At 44.1% G+C, this 26,677-nt stretch overlaps 1 protein-coding gene across 1 annotated transcript in view; it reads right to left on the reverse strand.

Moving 5' to 3' along the window:
- ripor1 (RHO family interacting cell polarization regulator 1) overlaps positions 1–7,019 on the reverse strand; it is a 41,539-nt gene extending 34,520 nt beyond the window's left edge. The window contains exon 1 of the mRNA XM_041038279.1: positions 6,869–7,019. The gene's annotated coding sequence lies outside the window, so the exon portion shown is untranslated. The remainder of the gene's footprint in view (positions 1–6,868) is intronic.
- Positions 7,020–26,677: the final 19,658 nt, after the last annotated feature.

The following is a 26,677-nucleotide window of genomic DNA, read 5'->3' on the forward strand; positions in this document are numbered from 1 at the left end:
AGTGGTGAATCAAATAATTAATTAATTTTATTTAATCATGTTTCACTCTGGTGAAGTAGAATGAGGTTTGGTAATGGGCTGACAGACTGTTCCTACTTCACTAAGCACTGCATGACTGTAAGTGTGGTTGTGTAAATGTGTAAATGTGTGTGTGTGTGTGTGTGTGTGTGTGTGTGTGTGTGTGTGTGTGTGGACCCCTGTGAAGTGGGGACTTTCTGGTTAATCTCCAGCTGGCCAATAAGCAGCTTAACTGTCACTGGAGTGCAGCAGGCTAATTACTAGTTTGTAGCCAGTCTAATATGGTTCAGAGTCACACATAACCACACTGAAAATACCCTCTATATTAATACTCAGGCTAAAATAGATTGGAGGGTTGAAGTTATGCCTTCCAGTTTGGTTGGTAACGTGTCAGATGTGACAGGTTTGCTTTGCAGCCATTGTTAAATGCTATATAGTGCAAGTGTGAGGTTCTAGAATGTATTTAACATTGTTTTGCGTGGATTTGACTGTGAAAGTGGAAACGGTGCGCTGGCACGAAGGAGCCCCTGCTGCTGCAGAGCGCTGACCGTACCCGGGCCTGTGACTGCATGCTGCTGTGCACTCAGTCTCAGGGAAACTGTGTCATTAGGTTAACCCTTCATGGAAAAGGTTAAGCTGTTGCACGGGCAGGTACAGAAACACACGGAGCAAACGCTGCACTGCTGGGTTTAATCTGTGACCACGGCCTGCTGATGACGTCACACGCACCCACAGACTGAGGCAGCCGCCGAGGGCTGCTTCCACGGTTTTAACAAGACCCGGAGACCAGCTGCTCTGTGGGGCTGCACTCACACACGGTGGTGATTCAGGTTACATGTAAAATCATTACGATTCTCCTACTGTGAACCTGAAAAGACACACTGTGGCTTTAAATTCAGTCAGTTCTAATGGATTAGTTCAACATGTTGGACCCATAAACAATGTAATGGCCCATACTGTGGTAAATGCCTCTGTCCACACAGAGTAAGTAGCTGCTTTTATGAATGTGCAAACTTCTTGAACATACTGAGAGGTGAGAGCGGCGCCTCTCCCCTGTATCTGTGCAGCTCTGTCTGTGGCCTCACTGTGACTCAGCACGGCGCTCTGCTCTTACCCACAGAGAACAGCACATTCACCTGTGTGATGATCAGCCACAGAGCTGCAGACACCTCAGCTGCTCAGTGTTTATGAGCCTTTAAGACACATACGCACACACACAGGCTTCCTCATTCATCTCTATCAGACCTCTGTGCCTGTGCAGGGTGTGGAGGACCCTGACACAAAACATGGTCCATTCACACATCAGGTAGAACACACTGTAGTGTTTACTGTTCACCTGAAACAAGGAGGCAGTTACTGGCACTGTGACTGTAACGCTCCACTGTTGTAACGTACAAACAGCCATTTGATTTCTTAATAAGAGTTCATACTTACAACACCCATAAATTCATAATCCACCACACACACACACACACACACACACACACACACACACACACACACACACACACACACACACACACACACACTGGACAAGGTAGCTCATCCACTTACGTATCTGTTGCATAAAGACGCATGGATGCATAGACATACCATACACTCACTGTCTGTCTGTCCCTGTCTGCTTCCAAGCTTCAGTCTTACAGGCAAAAGGCCGAGTGGGTAATCCTCTGCTAATCTCTCTTACCTGAACCATCTGCAGGTAAGAGAGACACTGCCAGAGGTGGAGCGGAGAGAGAGAGAGAGAGAGAGAGAGAGAGAGAGAGAGAGAGAGAGAGAGAGAGAGAGAGAGAGAGAGAGAGAGAGAGATACACTCAGTTGTCCCCTATCTAAAACTAATGCAGTCTAATAAACAGTCCTGAAATGACTTGCACTTAAACTGTGTTGTATTGTATTGTATTGTGCTGTGTTGTGTTGTGTTGTGTTGTGCTGTGCTGTGTTGTGTTGTGTTGTGTTGTGTTGTGTTGTGTTGTGTTGTGTTGTGTTGTACTGGGAGGTCTTTCTAATATTTTGTCCATCACATTAACATCAGTGAGGGTAGAGTCTGTGTATGATGCAATACAGTTCAACAGCTCCACAAACTACATCCTCCAAAATAAACTTACAACCGAGCGCTCTCATTCTGACCTTCATGAAGGCAGGATCTATTGAAAGACTGCTGGATTAGACTGCATTAGTTGTAGCTAGATGTACCTAATAAACTGCTGACTAAGTGTATTACCAGCTCAAACACAGTTCCTAAACCAGGACTGGGCACAGGGAATGAGAAGGCTGGTGACATTAGAGGGGAAAATGAAAAGATGAGGTGAGCAGGGATCTTCCTCATTATGGAAACCTGAGGCAGGTGATCCGCTGTGAAACAACAAATCACTGATCACTGAGAGAAGAATGAGCTCATGCCTGAGAGATCAGGAGCACAGCTTGTGAGATGTAAATTTACCGTTGATGAAAACTCAATATTTCCTGTAAACGCTTTTCAAAGCAAAAGCCTTTCAGAGAACGGACTGCAGCAATTTCAACAGCAGCATTCGCCCAGAACCAGCGCTGAAAATAACACCAACTGACCCAGCAGTGACTAAACCTCCCTCCATATGAGCTCAGTTCTGGTAGAAGAGGCAGACAGGAGGTCAGCAAAGGGCTAAACAGCTGTTCTAGTCAGTGCAATATACGATTACTGCAGCAGCTCTGTTATTAGAGAAAGACACTGCATGAGTCACTCTGTACACACACACACACACACACACACACACACACACACACACACACACAGCTCGCCTGAGTCAGAGGTCATGTCAGGTAGAACTTGAGGTTTGATAATAACAGTTATCCAGCTTCAGTCTGGCTTTTTTTTAAGTTTCACCCATGTGTATTTACAACTGATGTTTTTTTTTAACAACAGGCAACAACGATCTAAGTTTCAACCCGATGCTGACCACAACTAATTCTAATCCTCTAAAATATTTGATCAGTTTCATTCGAATGCTCCTCTCCATCACTAACACACAGTTAACGTGATGATGGGTTGTATGCGAGGGTAGTGACAAGTGAAAAAACTTGGCAGTGACCCGTCAGCTTCTCTATCTTTCTATTCTCTAATCTTTATTTTATTGTTTGTACGTGCATTGTCTCCATATTAAAACGAATCGCGTCTCTGTGATGGCTGGCTTTTCACCCCACATCCACGTGTGACAGTTTGGAACAACTCCATACACTCTGAGATGAGGTCGGACCTCAAACTAGTCCTTTTCTAGCGTGGCCCAGCCCTTAGAAACCACCTTACTATTTTGGAGAAGTGCTTTCAGTGTGGCATGACACCGGCCCGGAGTTAATCCAGAGCTCTGACTGTGGAGGCTGAAAAATGTCCCAGACCACAAAATACAACTCTGATTTTTGAAAAACCAAAGCTTCAGTATAAATCATGCTTCACTACACCGTCCATCTGAGGAGTCAGAGTCATTACCTCTCATTACAGCTTGAACCGTCCACACTGGTGTGTGTGTGTGTGTGTCCATGTTTGAGAGTTTATGTGCATTAATTGGCTGTTTGTCCAGTTTTTCAAGGAAGTCCAGTCCAGCAGAGGAAGTCATTAACTTCAAAGGACCGTGTCTGTGTGTGTGTGTGTAAGAGAGAGAGAGAGTGGGAGACGGACAGAGGTTGTCCAAAAAACAGATTGTACATCAGGTCTTCCAACACGTGTACAAACAGAAACATAAAGAAATGAAACATAAAAACATAAGAAGCCAACTTCAAAGTTATTCTTAATGTTGAAATCAGTTGTTCACGTGAACAGTGACAGAAAAAAAAATCTAAATCCTGCCCCCACTTTGGCTTTTGGACCACAAATGAACTGGATTAGAATTTGGCTGGAAACAGGCCATTTGTATCGGACTCAAGATGTTTGCTTGGTCAGCACCAGAGTCTGAGCGGCGGCTTCCACATGAGCCTCGAACGAGCCAAACACACTCACCAGCGTGGCTGCATTAACGTACGTTATTTCTCCAAGCGCCCAGGACCCTCGGGCTGAAACGATTAGCTGACTAACTGATTATTCAACTGACAGAAAATTCTATTTTTTTTTATTTGGATAACTAAATTTCTGAAGAAATCTTTTAAAAGCAAAAATGACACAAAAGCCATTTCAATGCGATAACTTTAGGGAATAATGATTTCTCATTGTGTACACTATCACTATCACTACTATCAATCAATTATTTTAGAAAATAATTTTCAGCTGTATTGATGATGAACACAATATACAACATATAAAATATAATACAATAACAATAAAATAAAATAGCAATAATGATTAATGACTAAGTAAAACAGTTAAGGTGGGGGGTGGGGGCAGGGCCAAAATGGAGGATGGAGGACATGTTATAGATCAGAGAATTTGTGATTAATCAAATTATACAGGACCAGCTGATACGGGGCAAACATGGGGCTTTTCAGGGCCCTTAGGTGTCTGGAGCCTCGGGGCAGTTGCCTGCTTTTGCTATTGTCAGTGTCAGTTTCCCTTGTCCAGGGGCTCAGTGTGTGGCCCACATGAGCCTTTAGAGGTTCTCGGTAAATGAGTCACCTTAGACTGATTGTGATCCTTACTTTTCATTTTCACTTTCAAATTCAGTTTCTCAGATAAAGAAACGTCTGACGGTGAAGCAGGAAACACTGCAGCCTGAGCCACTGCATCATGAAACTGTGGGGCTGAGCCAGTATGAGAGAAATGTGCCCGTACACACAACACACAGACGATGACAGGCACACCTGATGATGTCAGCTGATCTATCCTGCGAAATGTTTTTTTAGATTTGTCTTTTTATTCCATTACAGCCAAAAAACAGCTGAGAGTACAATGTTAACGTGTACACAACTGTTCCATGTTGCTTTATGAATGAACACAATCTCTGGTGAATGAAATGAGACTCAGATGAGTGAGTACAGTGTCTGCCCTCTGCTCCGTATCTGTTTCATGCAGCTTGTTAGCTCAGGCCTGATCATTAGCTGAATTAGGTCTTCTAACAGTGAGAGCCCTGAAGGGACACAATGGATGTTCTGTTCGCTCAGCTCTGAGAGAGCAGCACAGAGAGAGCGAGCGGGAGCTTTCAAAGGAGCATTCCCACAGTCACCAGAGCCGGTGAGTTTTTGTCACCTATTGCGGCAACATTTGGATTGGATGACCTTCCTTCCCTCGGAACACAATCAGACCCGACCGTGTGTTTGTTTCTGCAGACAGAGAGCTACTACACTGTGTGCTGTGTTTCACAGTTATGCCAAGAATGCTGTCGCTCCATCTGGAGACAAGCGGCTTGTCAGGTGTCATCACGTGGGGGTAGAGGGGCAAGCAGAGCCGCTGCAGATGAATCACCTTCATTATCAGTTAATCAAGAAATGATTCATTTCCTCTGAAAAATGCCAACGTTTATGGCAAAGCCCATCACAAGACACCGGAGCCCAAAGTGATGTATTTTACCTGACCAACAGTCCAAAACTCAAATGTGTTAATTTACAGCGACATCAAATTAAAATAAAGTTGTATCTGAGAAGCTGCAGCCAGAGGATGTTTCTACTGACAGTTCAATGTAACGATTAAACTAATGGCCTAAAGTAATTCACCATCAGGGGTGGTGATCTGTTGAGTTATGGAATAATGAAACGATGCTCTTCATAAGGATCTATTTCCTCAGAACCCTGTATCTGAAGCACACACACAACGACGCACACTGAGATTATGAGGCAAATCTGAACGACAGGGGACAGGGACAAGACCGGGGACAGGGACAGGGACTCCAGCTGAATTTCAGATTCTACTGAAGCAACATTTAAAAAAATAAAAAATAAACAAAGCTGTTTTTCTTTTGATGCACATTTAGTTACAAAAGTCTGAAATGTTTATATATAATTTATTTTAATGCGTCACTAAAATGTTTCTCATTTTGGACTAAATTCAGTTGGTGGTAGAGGACAGACATTAACAAACTCACTGCAGTCTGCCTGATATTAGCAGTGAGTCAAACACAGGGACATGCTGTTGTCAGATACAGTTATTTTTAGATAAATATGCCTCAGCTGGTTGGTTGTTGCACTGTTAATGATTGCTAATACTAAGAATATGTAAATGTAAATATGCACTATGTGTAAACGGAGCAGTCCAGCTACCGTTTCACGTTTTACTGGACCTGAACAGAAGCATTTCGAATAATTATACAGTAACATGTGACAGGCTAACAACTCTGCTACACTGGCACACACACACACACACACACACACACTCTGTCACGCAAAGCTTGGTCATGAAGACAGGGACACTGTCCTCTACCTCACATACTGAAGTACAGTCTCACGCACGCGCATTTAAACAAAAAGTTTTTTTTTTTGTTGTTGTTTTTTCAGTCCAGTTTAAGACAGACTGAGTTTACCAAACAGCTCTGATGTGGTGGGACCTGCCGCCTCTCGCTGTTACCACTGCGGAATGTTCTGCAACGAGCGAACCAGCCAGGTGATATTTCACTGAGCCCGCTGGGGCCGGAGCTGAGGCTCAGGCTGGAGGTGCTGCAGAATTAAAAGATTTGTGAACAGGGTTTGGCACGATGGCTTGTCCACGCAGGAGAGAACTGGACGGGGACACACTTGGCTGACAGGACGAGACTGCAGCAGGCAGAGACACTGAGAGAAAAGCGTCCAAATAAAGACAGAGAAGATGTCCAGGGCTAATGTCACAGCTAAAGCCCCCTCGGCAGAAACAGGGGGTTAACTGTGACTAAGAGAAAACAGCGACTAGCTAGTTAGACATAAGGATAGGTAAAAGAACAAACAAACAAACAAACAAACAAACAAAACATTGGAATCAACGTACATGTTTGCTGCGGTGCTCTGGCTCCTCTCCTCACCCCGCCGACTCAAATCTTTCCTTTATCCAAATAAGAACGCCGGAGGTTCCTGAGTGGAACAAACACGGGTTCCCAGCACAGTTCTCCTCTCAGTCCATCAGAGTCGATGTCCACAGTGTCCTGTCTGTTAGGAAAAAAAAAAAGGTCCTCTACGTTCTTCCACAGAGCAGCTCTCCTCCATACAGCCAGCAGTGCAGCGCTCACTGACCCAGCGTCAAGAGAACCGCGATCAACGACAAAACTTCCGGTCGGCACTTTCAAAATTAAACGTAGCTCTGTCAACCTCGCTGGAACCGTCCTACCTTACTTCCGGTCAGGACTGGCTGCTCACAATCAAGCTGCCATCCAGAAGTCCCATTTCCACTGATATGATAAAGGCCTGAAGATGTGCCCCACTGTACAGTCACATTCCTGTGTTTCACATTTAACCACCAAATAATGACGAGACCGCAAATCATCACACAACAAACCAAGCAGCTGTGTACAGAGATGTGGAGGAACCTGTTGGTCTGACAGCAGCTTACTGTGACCATGTTTAACACAGTTTTTAAACATGACACTCAAAATGTGAAACAGTGCAGACCACACATTTCTTATAGCTTCATCAGATTAAATCAAACCATTGGTTTGTTAATGCCTGGTCTGACCATGAAACAAGAAGTTCACAGAGAGGGTAGTCCACTAATATCTGGGTGTGAGGTTCGATGTGTCGTCGGGCGACACACTGAACCCAGTTACTCCAGCGCTCAGGCTCCATCGCCATTGGTGTGTGAGAGAATGGGTAAATGAGAGGCAAAAGGTAAAGGTGTCATATGACTGCAGTCTATAAATGCACTTTGGCTCCTTTTAATAAACAGTAAAATAGAAAAGGTGCTCACAATCAGGCAACTTAGAAGACAACCTTAAATGACAAATGTCCATGTCTCTTTTCATCCAAAGCATTTTTCTTATTCATTAACTGCCTGTAAATAGAAAAACGTGTTTTCTGTGGTTTTAAACCCTGTATTTATTCTCATAAAGTTTTTTATATTCTGGACCTTGTTGAGGAAACATCAGACAGATGTTAAAAAAGGCTCCTCCACTCAGGCTGTACTATATCGCCATCTTCTGGTCATTTAAAATGAGGCCGTGCTGCAGTCACTTCCATTGGGATCAGTTAGTTCAGTTCAGTGCTGCCCTGTTCCTGCATGTACTGCTTTGTCTAGGCCTTACTGCACGCACAGTTAGTAAGTGACATTTCCAGATAAAAGCAGTACATTAACCAGATTAACTTGATTAACCTGTTATCTGGGCCTGGGGGGAAACATTGCTGTTGGGCCCCAGCTCAGTTCCCATGAAATACAGAGCGCAAACAGCAGAAATACATGTCAGCTTCAGCTTAGCCCTGAAGGCTCGACACCCAGTCAGAACTGTCACAGGGCGTTCATACTCATAACAGCACTAAATTAAAAACAGGGCGGGGGGCTGGGTGGAGGGGCGGGGGTGGGTGGAGGGGCGGGGGTGGTACCCTGCTGTGTCAGGGATGACATAGTGATTCTTTTCTGTCTCCGAGAGGCCCATTTCTGTTTCAAACATAGTTTTCCTCTTGGAAAGACCAGAAGGCAAATTCCTTCCATTTCACCATGTTACTACAGTGATCCCCACAGTTTCCATGCTGTTTCAGCAGTGCGCAGATGTTGACCCAGTCCCGCTGTCCCTCAGTTGCCAGTTTTATGGACTTTTTAGAGAATCATTTGCAGCAAAAGCAATAGACCACATCTTCACTTTTTGAACACGTAAGCCAGCTCCGCTTTACTTTTTCCCCATTTGCTAAGTGTCTGTATGTGTAATGATGGTGGAACCTGCGGCCATCGTGTCTTTTCGGGAATGTAAATGTGTCCTTTATAGGCAGTGGCCCTGTTTATACCTGTTCAGTCCTTTCTGAGTCTGACGGGAAAGAGGGCCACTCAGCTGGGTCTACTGGCCGAGCCGCTGATCCCTGATGCACACTGGAAGCTGCTGAAGAAGTAGATGAAACATCAGCCTCCATGACCAAAGATGAAGGACCTGTAGGGAAATGAAATGAATATTTTTGGACAAAATGATTCATCTCAGAATGTTCTGCAGTGCACTGAGCAGTTTCAAAGGCTGTTTGGTTGTTAACCTACCAGGTAGAACTGAGGTTGCAGAAGACACAGAGAGGACAGTGGGACAGTGGATGGAACAGAGATGGACCTAAGATGGAAAACATGTCCCTTGTCATATGATTGTATCTTATATTAGTATATCTTAATGAGTCCTATTTAGGTCTGGACCCTCAGCAGAGTTGCCAGAAGATGGCGACCAAGGACCACGGTGATCAGTGAACTCCTCCTGCACAGTGTTTTCAGGCTGCACATTTAACTGGAGCAGGTTCTTCACAGTGACGGGAATCAGCTTCATTATCCATCAACTGAGTGACAGCATTTACCAGCTAATCATCAGGGCCCAGAACATTGTTTGCACTTCACCATCTTTGTACGTGTATTGTTTGCTTGTTCTTATTGTATTTACAGTACCATGTAAATCATCACCCTGCGTATACACAGAACGAAGATATATTTTTACCTTTAAACCTCTGTGGTGTCTGTACATTTACATGTCAGGTGAAGCCTCTTGGATGACAGGTGATATGTATTCAGGCCCTGATTCAACTCTTCCTGCATACGCAGTGATCATATAACTGAATACATGGTCTACTGCTGTTGTTTACTGTGCATTGACAGCATGTTTATATCCAGAATATGAATCTTCCCAACCTGTTCCTGATGCTGATGCCAGGTACAGGTGTTTCAGTGAAAATGAACAGCAGTGGGAGGAATCAGCCCTATAAATAAATAAATAAATAAATAAAGGGGACCTCAGGGCCTCAGATCCAAGTTACATTTTTCATGTTTTTATGTTGACTTTTGAAACTGTGCCCTTGGTAGCACACAGAGGTAGGACGTCTGCTTCGTGGTTACCATGACAACCAGAGGACACCATGGGATGGAAGTCCCCCAAAACATCCGAAATTCAATGCTTGCACTCAGTGTCTTGTATTTTTAGCTTGTAAGACTTGCAAACACACACACACACACACACGCACACACACGCACACACACGCACGCACACGCACGCACACGCACACACAGAGCCACAGACGTTCTCATTCGATGTCATGAAAGGAGTGCTGAGATGTCACCTTGTCCCATTTCTCTGTTAACTGTATGTAATTAATGTTCTGCTCTGTTCTGTGTGTGTGAGTTCTGGGTCAGTATGTAATTAATGTTCTGGTATAGATAGAACTGCTGTCTGCCTATAATTACTGTATACCAGTGGTCCAATGTGGGCTTTACACAGGATATATGTCAAGCTGTGTGTGTGTGTGTGTGTGTGTGTGTGTGTGTGTGTGTGTGTGTGTGTGTGTGTGTGTGTGAGAGAGAGAGAGAGAGAGAGAGAGAGAGAGAGAGAGAGAGAGAGAGAGAGAGAGAGTGCTGAGGTGTCAGTGTGAATGTGTGTCCAGTTCATAAGGTCCATCAAGCTTATGCTGGTTAGAATGTCCTGATACAGGTGTCCAGTTCTGTTAATACTCAGTTGAATGGGGTGGACGAAATAATAGAAACGTCCAGTGTCTATTTTCAACAGCACTGCAAACTGCTGCCTTCAAAATAACCATAAAGCTGCATCAACACAAACATTACAACCTTCATGAAGGAGGATTTATGGCAGGACTGTTGCAGCAGAGTGTATTAGCCTTAGCAAGGTGTTCCTAATAAACTGCAGAGTGTGTGTGTGTGTGTGTGTTTTGACAGAGGGAGAGAGACACTGTCTTGTGAAGACACACTGCAATGTCAAGATATCACCTCAGCGTCACTGTATTCCAGTGCAGAAGTTCTCATCTGTAATTATACTGTATGTCAGGATGAGAGACACCCACACACACTCTGGGACACACTCACACTTCAGTTCTTACTCTGTATGTTATTAACACAGACCTCATCTCACCTGGGGAAGCTGCTTTTTTGGAGGAGACAATTCCACATTTAAATTAATTCAAATACAGAGAGGAACTGTGTGCTGGCATGAGCAGAACGAGTCAGTGACCGGGGTCCCAGGGTATGAAGACACGATGGAGGACCAGTGAGTCGAGGCATCAGGGGACCAGACTGTAGGGCAGTGGCAGGTGCTCCAGCAAAAAATTAGGTGATTGAAAAAATAAAAATAAAAGATGGTTTTAACACAAATCTACTGTAGGTAAAAATATAAAATTACTTATATATAAGTATATAATACTTATTTAATTCCCTGTAAATATGATCTTGTAACAGCGAATACTGTCTCAGAATGAAGAGACAACGGCTGCTGAAGTTCATCCAGCAATGGCCTTTCAATGTATATAAATTTACTCTCAGTCGACAGTCGACTGTTCCTGCAGCTGAGGCCTTCACAGGAAACGATGCAGAATGAAATCCACTGTTAAAACTGACCAAACAAAGCCTGGCTGTTGTTGTAAAGCAGTCACAGGGACACGGGTGGAACGTCAAATATCCAACTGAAGTAACAATTAACAAAACATTTTCTGAGTGGATGTGGGCCCTTATTCAGTCTGTCAAATGTTTTAATGTTTGGAGAAGATTATAGAAGACGTACTCTTTTAGGTTCTGTGTCTTTTTTCATGTGGGAGTTGATGCCGAACACTTTCCCATTCAATCAGTATCGACTTAATCCATCCTCCATGTCTCTTCATCACGTGAAGAGGCCTCCCACACGGATCATTTTGGAATGAGAACCCTCCAGAGCATGTGTGGTTAATAAAGTTGCTGAATGGACCACTTTGACATCTTGGGGAAAAAAAAAAAAAGCTTCCCCTCCCTCACAAGCCCTTCAAATAAAATCATTTCTCGCTAAATCCATCTCACACTGGAAGATGGCCTCTGTCATATAATGAAAAGCCCAGGACATCTTCAAAGGCAATTACAGTCTAACATCATATAAGCTGTGGAATGATGAGCCTTTTAAAAGTCTGTACTGATGCTGAGACTCCAGCGCAGCAAGGGTAAAATAACTAGTGTCAGAGCCGCTTCAGGCTGTCCGCACTCTGTTTGCACTAAATCCAACCAAAATACATGTTCTGTCTGCAGCCCTGTGAAGCACTGTTCCACTTAGATCCCCTCTGGGCCCACACCAGGGTCTCCCACTGTCACCATGAACGCACCTTAGTTAGGATTTTAGTTTGGATTTTAAAGATGAGCTATTCAAAGCTGGATTAACTGAGCAAAGCAAGTAACTGAGTCTAACCTGAAGCCTTGAGGGGTGGGGGGGTGGAGGGGGGTCAATAAAGACTCTCAGTTCATTTAAAGAAAGCTAATGACAGTGTTCCTGAACTAACAGGTAATTATCCACACTGTAATTAAGCAGAATATTAACATGGTTAAAATGACTGATTTAAAACACGCAGCTTTCATCTCCCAGAGGTCCCTGATGTTCTGCTAAGACAGTCCAACACACGTCCACCCGTCTGACAGGACTCACCAGACAACACAAGGACAGAAATCGGCTCTGCATCAGTCCATCATGTAGCCCTGCTGCAGCTCACAGGTGCGTTTAGCTTTTCAAAATAAGAGTGGAGAATTTGGGTTTTTTTTGTAGTACTTTCAAAATAGATACATGAGATATATAACATTATTTTCCAAAGTAGGTTGTACTGACAACAATACTACTACTACGAATAATAATAATAATGATAATAGTGATGATGAAATTAATAATAAAAGTGTCACAATTTCCCCATATCTCCGCAGTAGTAAAATACTGTATATAGTTGAATGATGTGAGGAAATCATCCAGACAGAAGCTGAGAATTTTATTTTGTAGTTTGGTCAACTCACAGAATCAGATGTAAGTAAGACAGCTGTTACATTAATAATGTGATATATACAGCGTTTGTTTGATTCAAATGTTGCCTTCCTTCAAACAGTGATTTCCAAATAAAAATGAATATTTAATCAAGCTAAAAGTTAGTGTAATAGTGTAAGAATGGCTAGGGACATTTAAAAACTGTCAAATGTCCCTTTTAGTTTCCATGTTGGATTATTCCACCCGACCACTCTGTGCACGTCATCATCCTAAACTGTACTGGGGTAAAGGCCCACAGTCAGAAGACATGACCGGTGATTACAGTCTTGCCTTTCTACATCGCTGGAGACAAGGTTTTATTTAGCTTCTCTTCTTCTCTGTGGCATGTGCTGGAACAGATCTGGAGAACTGAAGCAGCCTCCTACTCACTCACTCATTCACTCACGGTGTTGTCACAGAAGCTGTGGAGCTCAGAGAGTGTCCACTGAGACAGGGAGTGAAGTCTTTTTGGACTGGGCAGAAGGCCTTCATCTCTCTGCTCGTCTCACTGTCTCTGCCATCAGTATTGATTGCGTGTTGAGGGTTTTTTTTTTTCACCCTGTGATTTCAGCTCATTATTTTGACCACACATTGTTCTCCAGACTGCGATCTGATTATAGCGTTTATGGGGAGCTCCGCCTCACAACACAGTGCCTCAAAAACACCTTTTCAACTCCGAGACACGCTCCAATCTGCCCCCGGCAAATAAAAACATTTATTGACAGAGTAATCTCTCAGTGCTCTCACTCTGCCACATGCACACTCACTCACTCACTCACACACACTCACACACGCACGCACGCACGCACGCACGCACGCACGCACGCACGCACGCACGCACGCACGCACGCACACACACACACACACACACACACACACACACACACACACACACACACCCTTGTTTTACTACATTTGTGGGGACCTGTTGTTGACATCATGCTTTCCCTAGCTCCTGCCTCTAACCTTAACCATCACAACTAAATGCCAAACCCCAGCCCTAACCCTCACCCTAAACTTGACTCTAACCTGAACCCAAAACCAGGTTTTAACCCTTAAACAGCTATATACACTTGGGGGTCCAGCATTTTGGTCCCCACAAAGCCCATAAGTATGGGGCGCTCCACACACACACACACACACACACACAGTTCCCCTGAAAATGGAGAGGGGTCATAGGTCAGCTGGGAGTCATAAGGTCTATGATTGGATGTTTACAGAGAAGTGGGCGTCACCATTTGTCACCCCGCTAAATATCGACCCAAGGAGACACCTTCACTAATGGAGAGGTGGACACGGACAGACAGCACAGAAGTGGAGACAGACAGACAGCAGAAGGGTGGAGACAAATAGACAGCAGAGAGGTGGAGGCAGACAGACAGAAGAGAGATGGACACAGACAGCACAGAGGTGGAGACAGACAGACAGACAGACAGACAGACAGCAGAGAGCAAAGGTGAATGAAATTATGTGGGTGTATCTATGCCATTTCTGACGTGTGTGCATGTGGGTTGACGGGTGGCAGCGATCGGTGGGGAGCTGATGGTGCTGTTTGATTTCGGGCTGTTCAGTACACGTACAAACCAGTCTGGAAAACAGTGACTCAGCATTTTCACTGAACGAACCAGACGCTTTGAGTTTTAAAGCAGCTGTAGCTTATATTGGACATGAAAACAGTGTGGACAGACTCTCAGGAGACACTCTGACCACGGGTCAAGGCCTGGCCACCAGACACTTGCAGGTGAACTCCTTTCCCAGGTCTGGCTCCAGGATGGGCCCCTGATGGGCCCCAGCACAGTGACACATTCCTGAAAGCAGCCTTTCATTGGGGACGTAAAGGTGCCATCCTATGCACACACTGAAAATAGCCTTTGACTTCATAACCCTTCCAGCTTTATGTAAATCACCAATTCTTGATCGTAGCTCCTCTGAAAGCTCTTTTTGGCGAGGCATGGCTCACATAGGCATAATTCTTCTTGTGTGAAGCAAACTCAAAAAGTTTGAGTGGTTTTTATCAGTCAGAGTAGCTCTAGGCCACACCTCCAAACTCATTTTCTTAACAAGACTCCAGGTGTGCTAACACCTGAGTCCAATTAGCTTTTTTGAGATCAATAACTCATACTTTTTCCATCAGCACTATGAGGTTTTTATGAGTGTTCTCAATAAAGACATGAAAGATCTGATTTTTTTTGTGTGTTATTATTTCAGGCACATTATATTTGTCAGTACTCTTGACTTAGATGAAGATCAGATCATATTTTATGACAAATTAATGCAGAAAACCATAAAATTCCACATACTTTACTGTGGATGACGGCGTGTGTTCACGAAGCTGGTGATGTGCTGCTAAAAGTTGGTCCTGATAGTAAAAGTTTTAAAGCAAATTCTTAGAATGGTGATATTTTCTTACTGTTTTCCCTCAGGACGAAACCCTCACAAAGATAACAGCTGCCGGACGATGGCCGATCACAGCTGTAAGCGTGTGCATGTGATAGGATGGTGATGATGATGATGATGATGATGGTGATGATGATGGCGACAGGGAATTAGTTTTCGATTAGCCACAGTGTCAGGTCACGGTGTCACGTCCCACCTCTCTGTCTGTGTGACTGATCAATACCAACATCACACACACTATTAGCAACTCTACCTCTCCTCTCTCTCTCCCTCTGTCAGAAACACAATTATCAGCTCCTCCTCCTCCATCACTCTATCTACCACTCTTTCCCATCTGTCTCGATTCTTCACTTTTTCCATCACTATTTCCCCTCATTTCAGATCACATTACTCGCCCCGAAGTTTTTCGCCTCTTCCTCAGTCCTCTCCCTCTGTGTGTGTGTGTTCTCTTTCTATCTCTGTCTTTGTCTTTCTACCAGCAACATGTAATGAAAGCCAGATTCAACTATGATAAACCTTCAGGATCAGAATTTTACCACAGATGCAGCTTACATGCATGAAATTCTGATGGCCAACAGCACCTGTGCTGTGCCGTGCAAGGGAAGTCGCCCTGGGAAAGAGTGGGTGTTGTGTTGTGTTGTGTAGTGTTGTGTTGTGTAATGTCATAGGTCTATTCTAATATCCACACTTGAGGTTTTGAGCATGTGTGTCATTACATAGGTTTATGAGTTTAGACCTTTTCAGAGGGATCTTCACATCTAAGTGACACAAGCAGGTACTCTCATCTCACAGGTTAAACAAACATGAACATCCCTGGGACCAGTGAGGTGGGACGCTGTTGCTGGTCCAGAAACATAAAGAGCATCAGAAAACATTCACAGTCTGTAGAGGACTATGACACGTGTAACGTGTGTCATGATGGGGGCTGTTCTTTGAACCCTTTTGGTTTTGTTTTGAACTCTTTTGTGGACATTTGGTGCTTTTGGACTCTGGTTTAGTTTAAGTTTCTGTTAGTAGTTCCTGTTTTATTGTGAAGTCTTGTCCCTAGTGTATCTGGTCTTGTTCTACTTCCTGTCTTTGTCTGGGTTTTCCCTCCTTTTGTGATTGTCTGCCCGCCCTTATTGGTGTCACCTGTTGCCCATTGCCTTGTGTATATAAGTCTCGTTGTTTCCCTGTGTCCTTGTCAGTTTGTCTTTGTCCCCCTCATGGACTTATCTTGGTTGCCTTTTGATTTCTCGTAAGAACTTTTGTAGTGTGCTTTGTGTTTTATGTTTCCAGCCTTTCTCCTCCTGTATGGATGATTTGTTGTTTAAGTTTTGTTTCCTGGAATCTTCCAGTGATTTTGAGTTCATTAAAAGACTTTTAGTTTTCTCATCGCCGGTCTTGAGGTTTTTGCATTTGGGTCCTCTCTTCCCTGGTGTTCCCGGCTAGCATGTCTGGCTTTCTTTTGACCTAACCATTTTTAAACATTCATGCCATGACAGTGCCACTTAGTTGGCAGGTCCATCTGTCAGTCCAGATGTTAGTCTGTCCCTAACGTTGGTTCATTACACAATCTCCACAGCCTGTTAAACCAGGTGAGCCATAGTCTCATACAGCTGGGCGTCTGAGTGCAGGAAGACACTGTCCTCACTGATGATGCAAAGTAAGAGACTTACCAGAGACTGTTCTGTTACATGTAAGAAGTGGCTAACGTATGATACAGCACGTGTTTGTCACCATGCAATGATTTGAAGATCACTCATCTCACTCACTTCTGCCGTAGTTGCTTCTGTACTGACGGAGCCACAGTTGAGTGTGGTGTACTGTGTACGCTGCTGCTGATGCTGACCGAGCCTTTAAAGGGTCATTTCACCCACATCACAAATTCATCACAGCCACATCTCTCTGCAGAGACAACGTTTCTTTGCCTCTGGATTTTACACACACACTGTAGCTGCTGTAACAGGCTACAGGACATTGAAAGCTACACTTCCACATTCAGCTCTTCTACACACCCAAGGTCATGAAGTAAGTACAAGAATAGCATAGTGTTTTCTATAATCCTTCATCTTTTGGTGAACCACTCTCATCAAATATCAAAATTTAATTTCTTGTTCTTCAGAGGATGAACCTTTTCCATTTGGACCCTCCAATAGCTGTCTTACAGTGTCGCTCACAGTACACAATGTGTCTAGGTACAAGGTAAACAGGAAGTTCACAGTGAAAGGTCAGCGTTTTGGTTCTGTCACCGCTGTTGTATCGTTGGCTGTAATGACAGTGGTTAGCGTGTGTTTAGACTCTTAGTCTTATTTCATTTTCACAAAGCTTGACTGCACTCCACTGGTTTTACACTCCCTGCCGCTAAAACTTTCTCATCTCTGCAGCTCATCGTGTCTGTGTCAGCAGACATGGATTCACAGGTCACCTACCATCAGATATTTACGATGTGGCTTGTCACACAGATGACCAGTCATTACAGAGAAGGCCACGTACACAGCTCGTATTCAATACGGTGTCCGCTTTCAGTGTGTGCTCATTAAACTAATCAAAGCTGCAGAACACTTTTGGCTTTTTCACAGGAGAGGCCACAGAGCTCTGCTGGAGGCGGGTCCACCTGAAGGATGGGAGTCATGTGACCTATCCTGTCATGAAACCTGTCCTTAGCTGTGTTTACAGAACAATCACCGTGTTCTGCTCAATCGGCCTGGTAACTCCAGGCTTAGCTCTCGCTGCGAGAGCGCTGTTCGTAGTTAATGAACTTGTGGCTGTGCTAACATGCTCTCAGCTGACTTTGCTGCTGTATTTTAAAGACATTCTGTGGAATTTTCTTCCAAAGAAATAATTGACGGAAATAAAACCCACTGTGTGCATCCTTGAGCTCTGTCTAAATGTTGCATCCGTCTCTTCTTGATAAAACCTCATGTGAACCTCAGTTTAAAAACCAGTGGGCTTTGCCGACATGCTCATGTCACCGAAAACCTCAGCATTTACGTGAGTACAGCTGAAGTGTGGACCCTCAAAATCTGAAACATTAAGTCTGTGGCCGTGCTAACCGGGCACCGTGCTAACCGGGCACACACCAGGTGAATGGCTTACTGATGATTGGCTCATTGGTCTCACTTCCTTTTTCATCTCCCAAACTAATAATAAGAAAGCCAGTAAATTTATAAAATCCAAAAGGACATAAAAGCATGAAGAAGACAGCACACATGCAGAACAAACATACATACACTGTCAGGGTTTCTAACAAAGAACTATCACGGTTGGCTTTTCCTGCTTTCTTCTTCTGTGGCAGCCTCCCTGTGTGCTTGCTGCAGGTGTGAGAACAGCGCCCACTACAGTGATGGAGAGCAATGACAGCACATTAGCTGTTGCTTGCGGTGCGCACAAACCTGCAGAGGAGCTCGCTTTGGCTCGTTTTCAAAAATAAAAATCAAACAAAAAGAAAATAACAGAGACAGAGAGGGGAGGAATGTTTGTAGAGGCCGAGAGTTCTGGAGAACATGAGGAACGAAAAAAGCTCATTAGCTAAAAGGCTGTTCTCTCACCTCCTGCTGTGACATGTGGATGTGTGTGTTTGTGTCTCTCTATGTGTGTGTGTGTGTCCGTGTCCACGGCCTTTCATTCAAAAGGACAAAGAGCCTTGTCAAGTCAACATGTAGCCAGTCAAGCAAACAGTACAGGGCACACACACACACACACACACACACACAGAGAAAGGCTGCACTATGTGTTTGGACACATGTATTGTCTGAGGGCGCTGATGCTGTTTCCAAGTCATTTAACTTTAGATGGTATTAGGCTGTCCAATGATTATCATTCTGTCTGAAATACAAACAAACACAGACAGACAGACAGAAGGACAGACAGAGAGACAGACAGATTTATGATGAAATGTATTACACTTTTTTTAAGGAATAAAAACTGAATGAAAATGGACAAATGAACAAATCAAGTAAAAATATACTGATAATAAAAATCAGAGACTGAGACTTAAGCTGAATCAGATTCAGGTGGCAGAATTAAGACAGGGTCAGAAGCCGGTCCCCAAATCTCTCTGCAGGAAGCATGCGGGACAGACTCCCACAGAGACAGACAGAGACAGGGCTGAGAGGGTGGCAGGCTGGAGGAAGATGAGGTCAGCCTGATGTTCTGACTCCTCTGACATGAACTGCTCTGTAGCACTGCAGAGGCGAACTCTTCTTCTGAAGTCACGTCTGTATTAAATATGTCTCAGGAGGCCTGTGTCTGATAACGGCAGAGGACATGATCAGTGGATCCTTTGCTGCTGTGAAATAAAGGATGAAATTCCATTGTACTGGGGTGCAGGCGCAGATCTCAGAGACCGATTTCTCAAAACCAGGACAAATAAAACCAAAAGTGAGAAACTATGTTTTTTTTGTAATTTGGGTGAAGTGACCCTTTAACCAAGGTCGCGCTGCAGTATCTGTGTTCAGCAGTCTGTCATTACAATCACTGACTGGGATTTGTCAGGTGAGTGAAGGGCAAATGTCTGTGAGGGAAAACTGTGCCCCCCCCTCCCATAATCTACCTCCCACCCCCCATACCCCCCACCCACCCACACACCCACACACCCACACACACACACACCACCATACTGACAATACACTAACAGCTTTGGAGGTGAAAATGAGAGCATATGCTACCAGTCCACTCTCTCTCTCTCTCTCTCTCTCTCTCACACACACACACGCCTGCTGTTCCTTGTATGACCAGGAGGTGATAGTATGAGTCCAACAATCATCTCTATCATCTTTCATGTCCTTTTCTCTTCATCTCTCCAGTTTGATCTAAAATAAAATGAACTGCTAAATGATTAGTTTTTTCTTAATTTCTTTTTCTTTCTTTCTTTCTTTCTTTCTTTCTTCCCTGACAATGGCTCATCTCTGTTTTCTGGGAGCTGTCAGGCTGAATATTCACCTTGGTTACTGAAGCGGACAAATGACACCCTTTAAAGCTGCGAGGTGCGTGTGTCACATGTATGTGTGGCGGCGGTTTCATAAAGTGCAAATTCCATTTTTGTAGCGATGGTCTGGAGAGAATATCGTTTACACTTCATTAGCTCTGTGTGTGTGTGTGTGTGTGTGTCTGTGTGTGTGTGTGTGTGTCTGTGTGTGTATGTGTCTGTGTCTGTGTGTGTGTGTCTGTGTGTGTGTCTGTGTGTGGAGAGAGAAAGAGCAGAGAATGTGTCTATCAAACTGTGTGTGTGTCAGAGCACTTAGAGCTGTCAGAAAGTTTGTGTGTGATTGAAAACATTGCTACCCTGGTTTGGTAAGAAATGGTCGCTTCATTTCATTCGCTAACAAAACTGCAAAAAGTAAAATAAAAATAAATAAATAAACAAAAAAATAAAAAAAAAACAGAACAAACTGTGTGAGAAACACTAAGTGCATCTTACAGTATGATGCAGTTTGAGTTAGTGCTTTTCCTTCATTTGTTCCTGTGTAATCTGCAGCGTTACTCCTTAATAGGAAAGATTTTAATGTAAGCATCAATGATGAGGGTGTTATTTAATGTTAATACAGCTTAAAATAGAACTAATGAACTGGACACCGGGTGATTTCTGATCCACTTCACAGCACAAAGTGATTAAACGTGAAATTGACATTTTCCTCGGCTCTGCTCTCCGTGTTATTGCGATGTGAAGGCAGGTCACTCGCTCACTGTAACAATACTGAAGTCAGATAAATAATTAGAAAGTTGGACACAAACTTTTATTTACTGCAGCTCAGAGACAGATTAGTAATTAGAGAGCGACGCTTTGAAGCCACGTCAGTGAGCACAGTGAGGAGACAACCGAGCAGAAAATTGCCAGTCACAGGAGCAAGATGCAATAATCTGCTGCTTGACAAGTGCTTCATTTGTTGGTTTGTGGTCCAGCAGTCGCTTTGAAGGGCTGCTGGATCTCAGCACTTGTTGAACTGGGCCTCAAAAATCCCAGTGAGTAAGTGTGATAATCTGTAGTTTGATTCTGAGGGTAAATGCAGCAGTGAGTTTTGTTAGGCTGAGAGAAAATAAATCACACCAACAGCACAGTTTGGTTATCTGAGTTAGCGTAGCCTTTTTGTCAGCTCTAAACAGTCTGACCTCTGACCTCTCTAATCAACAAGGTGTTTATGTCCTCAGAGCTGCTGCTTCACTGGATGGTTTGTGTCTCTGGCTCAGTTCTGAGCTCAGCTCTGTTGTGTGTGAGATCGGTCAGTTTCACAAACCTGATTTTATGTATTGCACTGCTGCCACATGATTGGCTGGTTGGATAACAGCATGAATAAGCAGGTGTTTCTAACAAAGTGCTTGGTGAGTGGATGCAGATGATGCTGATAATGTAAGAAGTGAACACATTAAAAACAAAGAGCGAATCTAATGGTGCCAGACATTTTCAACTAGACTAACTCCAAATCAGCTGTGATAAATGTGAATATATGAATATCAGTGAACACACATGCACGCATGCATACACACACATCAACAGAAACACACACACACACAATGCTGAGATGTTCAGGCCTAGTCAAGTGTGGCTGTGCTGTAAGGAAATATGGAGAGAGAGAGAGAGACAGATGTGGGCTTTGCTATATAAACTTAATGTAGAGCCTGGTGGAAGACATTTTCAGTCAGTCAGGATTCTGGATGTTTCTCTGATCTGTGGGACGACTCATATCTTCCAGGTGAGAGGGAAGAGAGCAAGAGTATCAGCAGTCCAGCCACCCGGTGTGGGAAGAGGAAACAACGTGAACAGGTGAGACTGACGCATGCAGGGGACTTCAGTTTGTTTCAGAGACTGAACCAGCTCGCTGTGTTTCTCAGCTGTCGGACAGAGTCCTGCACACAGGGCCACACATCAGTTCTGCTTTTCATTCACCCTCTCATGTGGGAGACACGAGAGGGACACTGGAGCTCTGTGTCCACATTTCTATTTTTCAGAAGTGAGGGGCTGAGTAAAGGCTGATGCCACAGTGACTGTTCTCTGAGCTCGGTTTAAGTTTTGTGGGAGAAAGTGTGATGTCCAAATTTTACTGGTGTATTTGTTCATTTTAGTTTCAGTTACTTAACATGTGAAGTTATTTGACAAACAGCTACAGATACACAGAGTCTCTGTGCGTCGTCTGAACTGACGTTCACAGAGAAATCCATGGCAATCGGCAGCTTTAGATTTGAATACTTCTTGTGTGCATTTTGACCAGGCTTTCACCAAAATCATGAGGAATCATCGCCTGAGGACCATGAATGTCCACGGCGAAGTTCATGGTCCAGAGGATGTGACATAATTAGAGCTTTGGAAATCTACAGCCAGGCACACACATTTTAATTTTCCAGTTACCATGTAGATTTTGATCTGAGCTTTCGTGCAGTGGTTGGAGTTGATTTGTTAACTTGTTCCTTTCTGTTTGAGTTTGTATGAACTTCAGCTCCACTCCAATTCACACACACTTATGATTAATACAGTGCACGCTTCAACACACACACACTTGGAATTAATTCACTGCATGCATGAATACATACACATGCCCCACACTTATGCTTCAGCACACACACACACACACTGACACATGACACCCAGTCTGCTGCTAAAGGACGCGCTCATGCCAGCACGCACGCACGCACGCACACACACACACACACACACACACACACACACACACACACACACACACACACACACACACACACACTTTAGTACACAGTGACATTCCAAAAATATACATGGGAAAAGATACAGCAGGGATTCATCTGCAGACGGAGACACTGCAGATGTAAATACTGTAATCCTGTAGACAGGACAGTCTGCATCATGTGAACTGAAAAAATAAAATCTTTAAGTTTAAGAAATAACCCACCAGTGTTTTGAATATTACTGTCTGTCTGTTATGGCTCTGGAACGTAATTTGTTGCTTCACGGTGTCACGTTAGAGTCACAGCTATAACGAGCGACTCCAACAGCAACAAAGTTTCATGCTTAAAAACACTTATAAAAACTTAAGTTTGCTGTTTACTTAAGTTTTGTCTGGTGGCAAATGGATGTTGGTCACCTGGTTGAGTCTCTTCCTAGATCCAGTCCTCCTGGTACAAGAGACAGTTCCTCTGTCCATGGTTACCAGCTTCCATTCTTTCTGGACCAGGAGAAAGAGGACTGTGTGCCCTCGGTCCAATCCTTCATCTGTCGCTGTCTGAGTGATTGATAAGTTCGTGGCCTACGTTAGATGATAGATTTCAGCATAATCCCTCCTACATTTGCACACGTTGTCCAGCGGTTGTGGAGCATATGGATTTGTTGGTGTCTTTGACCTCTGGTCCACAGCTGCCGTGACATTATCATCACTGTCAAACTGCAACCACCGAGCTCCTTTTTCATCCTGGGGAAAAGACAATACTCTGAGGGGTAAATCAGGTGAAAAGGTGTGGGGCAAGTTCAAGTCTGCACTCCTGGAAAGCAGCCATCGGCACTGTTGACTCGAGGGCTGGATGGAGCCTTGTCCTGGTGGAAGAGCACTCCTCTCAGGAGATCAGAGTAGTAGAGCCCTGGAATACTGTGACCCTTTCCCAGGTAGTCCAGCAGCGCTCCCTTTGCATCCCACCTTGCCTGTGGACCTCACTGATTCTGCTTCCCATCAGGCCACGGAGTTTAATTAATTAAGGTAATTTGACGACTGCGTGGACACGATCATGGGAGATACCCAGCTCTGTGGCAATGCACCGCTCTTGTCAGTGGTCTCCTATGTGGTGATGGCGACTGACCTTCCAGAAAGGAGGATCTTCCAGGCTCTCTCTGCCAGGTTTGAAATCAGCAGCCCACTTCCTCACCTCGCTGTAAGAAGGGGGACAGTCCCCTCGTGTTGCCACTACGTTCTGGTAAAGCTCCTCAGCTGACTTTCAGTGCCGAGTTTCAATTACCCAAAACAGGAACACCGAACAAGTTTTTAAATTCAAACTCTCAGACTTGTCAGTCAGCCCTCGTAGCTTTCTGAGACTTGTTGCATTTTGCTGTGCAGCAGAACAAATTGAAATGTGTACAATGAGGCTGAATAAGTGTGAAAACCTGCTAAAGTAGTTGGCAGGCTTGCTGGGTTTTGAAGTGTACCCAGGCTTTATTTAGGAAGCAGCTGCCCGGGAACTTCTGTTGACCAGCTGTGTTTCTCTGGCTCAGATTCCCTGCAACACACACACGCACGCAGACAGCCTCTTGCTGCTTCAGCAGTTTAAATCAGTGAAGTGTTTCAGAGCACAGCAAGATGCGACCCATCATCAATCACACACACACACACGCACTGACACACACATACACACACACAGAGGGAAGCAGGTGGTAGGCAGGCTGTCTGTATGTGTGTGTGTGTGTGTGTGTGTGTGTGTGTGTGTGTGTACTGAGCTGAGGTGAGGATGAGATGGGGTCTTTTTCCACTCCAGTGTGTTTCCATGCACTAGGAGTTTGCAGTCACCTGCATTTGCAGTTTGTGTGTGGTTGAGTTTGAGGCAGGGTCTGACTATGTGTGTGTGTGTGTTATGGTCATCATGAGGATGATGCTTCTGTATGTTGTTCTAGATAATTAACACAAAGATGAATCCGAAAGTGAAAGAATGGAGAGAGACAAGGAAAAACCTGAGGCTTGTTTTAAAGGAATGAATCAAGTTTACTTGGTGATTTACAAGTTTTATTCTGTGTAAAATGATTGATTTCCACTGGAGCCACGCATGGTATTTGGAAATGAATAGGATTAAGGGAGGTAAATCATTTAAAAATGTAAAACAGTACAGTGATTTGTATGTGTACTCAATTAAACATATGAGATATACAGTATATGAAAAGTTCAAATAGACTCCCACCACTATCCTACGGCACACAAAGCCTTGTAAAACTTGTATTGCGTGTGTGTGTGTGTGTGTGTGTGTGTGTGTGTGTGTGTGTGTGTGTGTGTGTGTGTGTGTGTGTGTGTGTGTGCTGGCTAGCACCCTCAGACGTAGAGCAGCTGTTCATTAGAAATGTGTGAGCTGAAGAAACAACACAGACGATAATAACAGCAATCTCTGGCTCATTAAAGACAGAAAAGAACAACCGGGCAGAGTAGACACACACACACACACACACACACCCACTCACTCACACACACACACACACACAGGCCCGTCTACCTGCTTGTGATCATAAAGCTGTCGTTAATTACAAAAGACAATAAAACATGATAAACAAGCAGAATAATACAAACAGCTACAACATGTCAGTCAGACAGAATCACTGACCCACACATCAGATTCTTCATCTGCAGCCCGGATACACACATACATACACTCACTCACACACTCACACACTCACACACACACACACACACAGCAAACAGAGAACAGCTGCTCATTAGAAAGGTGTTAACTAAAATAATAATCATCAACAGTAAAAAAACAACCACAGACCATCTTACAATGGGATCACACCAGCCACAACGCCCGTCTACATGTTGATGTTCCAACCCACGTGTTCTCAGTAGACACGGGTCGAACCACACCCATCCTCGAGCTCAGCCTTCATTTTGATCTCAAATACACACCTGAAAAGTTTCGTGATTGTATCTCGCACAGTTGTGATGCTATCATGGTGACAGACATACGAACACCTGTCAAAGTCCTCAAAGCCACCTCGGTGGTACACACACACACACACACACACACACACACACACTTACACAGAACTAGAAAACAATACCAGCCCTGCTGTCCAACTCTCTTATGAGCTGCTGCTACTTTTATGCTGCTGTTATTGTCTCTGATAGACAAACCACACACTGAACACCTATGCCTCATTTGAAATTCCAGTCTCTTATCCCTTTGACGTCCTTGACTGACTGCAGGGCATTGGTGTTCAGAGTTTGCTGATAGTAAAATCCATTCTTCCCTCCACTTGCGCAGTGTTTCCTGTGCCACTGGCTGCCACACCACCCCAAAGCAGAATATTTCCATCCCCATCACGGACAGTTCTTTTCATCAAACACTGCTACTTTTTTCTTCAAACACACCTTTGGTGATTGTGGCCTAGGACCTCAAGTTTAATTTCATCTGTCCACAGCTCCTGTGGACTCCAAAACGAATAAATGCTGGAGTACAAAACATTAGAAACATCACTCGTTAAAGCACATTCTAAGACAAATCTGCTCCTGACTACAGCCTCAAAATGAGCACAGAGTTAGGTCAACACCTCTCACACAGTGCCAGTAAAAAACTTTACAAAGACAGGGTTTACTTCAGGGCAGTTGTGCTGAACTGCATCAGAATATAAACCTGTGTATTTAATAAAGTGGTAACTACAGCCCCCCAATTTGACAGTGAATATTTTGTCACTTGACTAATTGAGCCTTAATTCGCCCAAAATGAAGAGATAATTAACTGCACAACAATGTCAGTCACCTCGCGTCTCTCTTCCCCTCCCACCTCCCTCTGTGGTCTCGTTAAAGAGCCATAAGTGAGTGACAGACAGGAAGTCAGATCATAAAGGT

Source organism: Toxotes jaculatrix, chromosome 5 (assembly GCF_017976425.1).
Source record: "Toxotes jaculatrix isolate fToxJac2 chromosome 5, fToxJac2.pri, whole genome shotgun sequence".
NCBI classification, from domain to species: Eukaryota; Metazoa; Chordata; class Actinopteri; family Toxotidae; genus Toxotes; species Toxotes jaculatrix.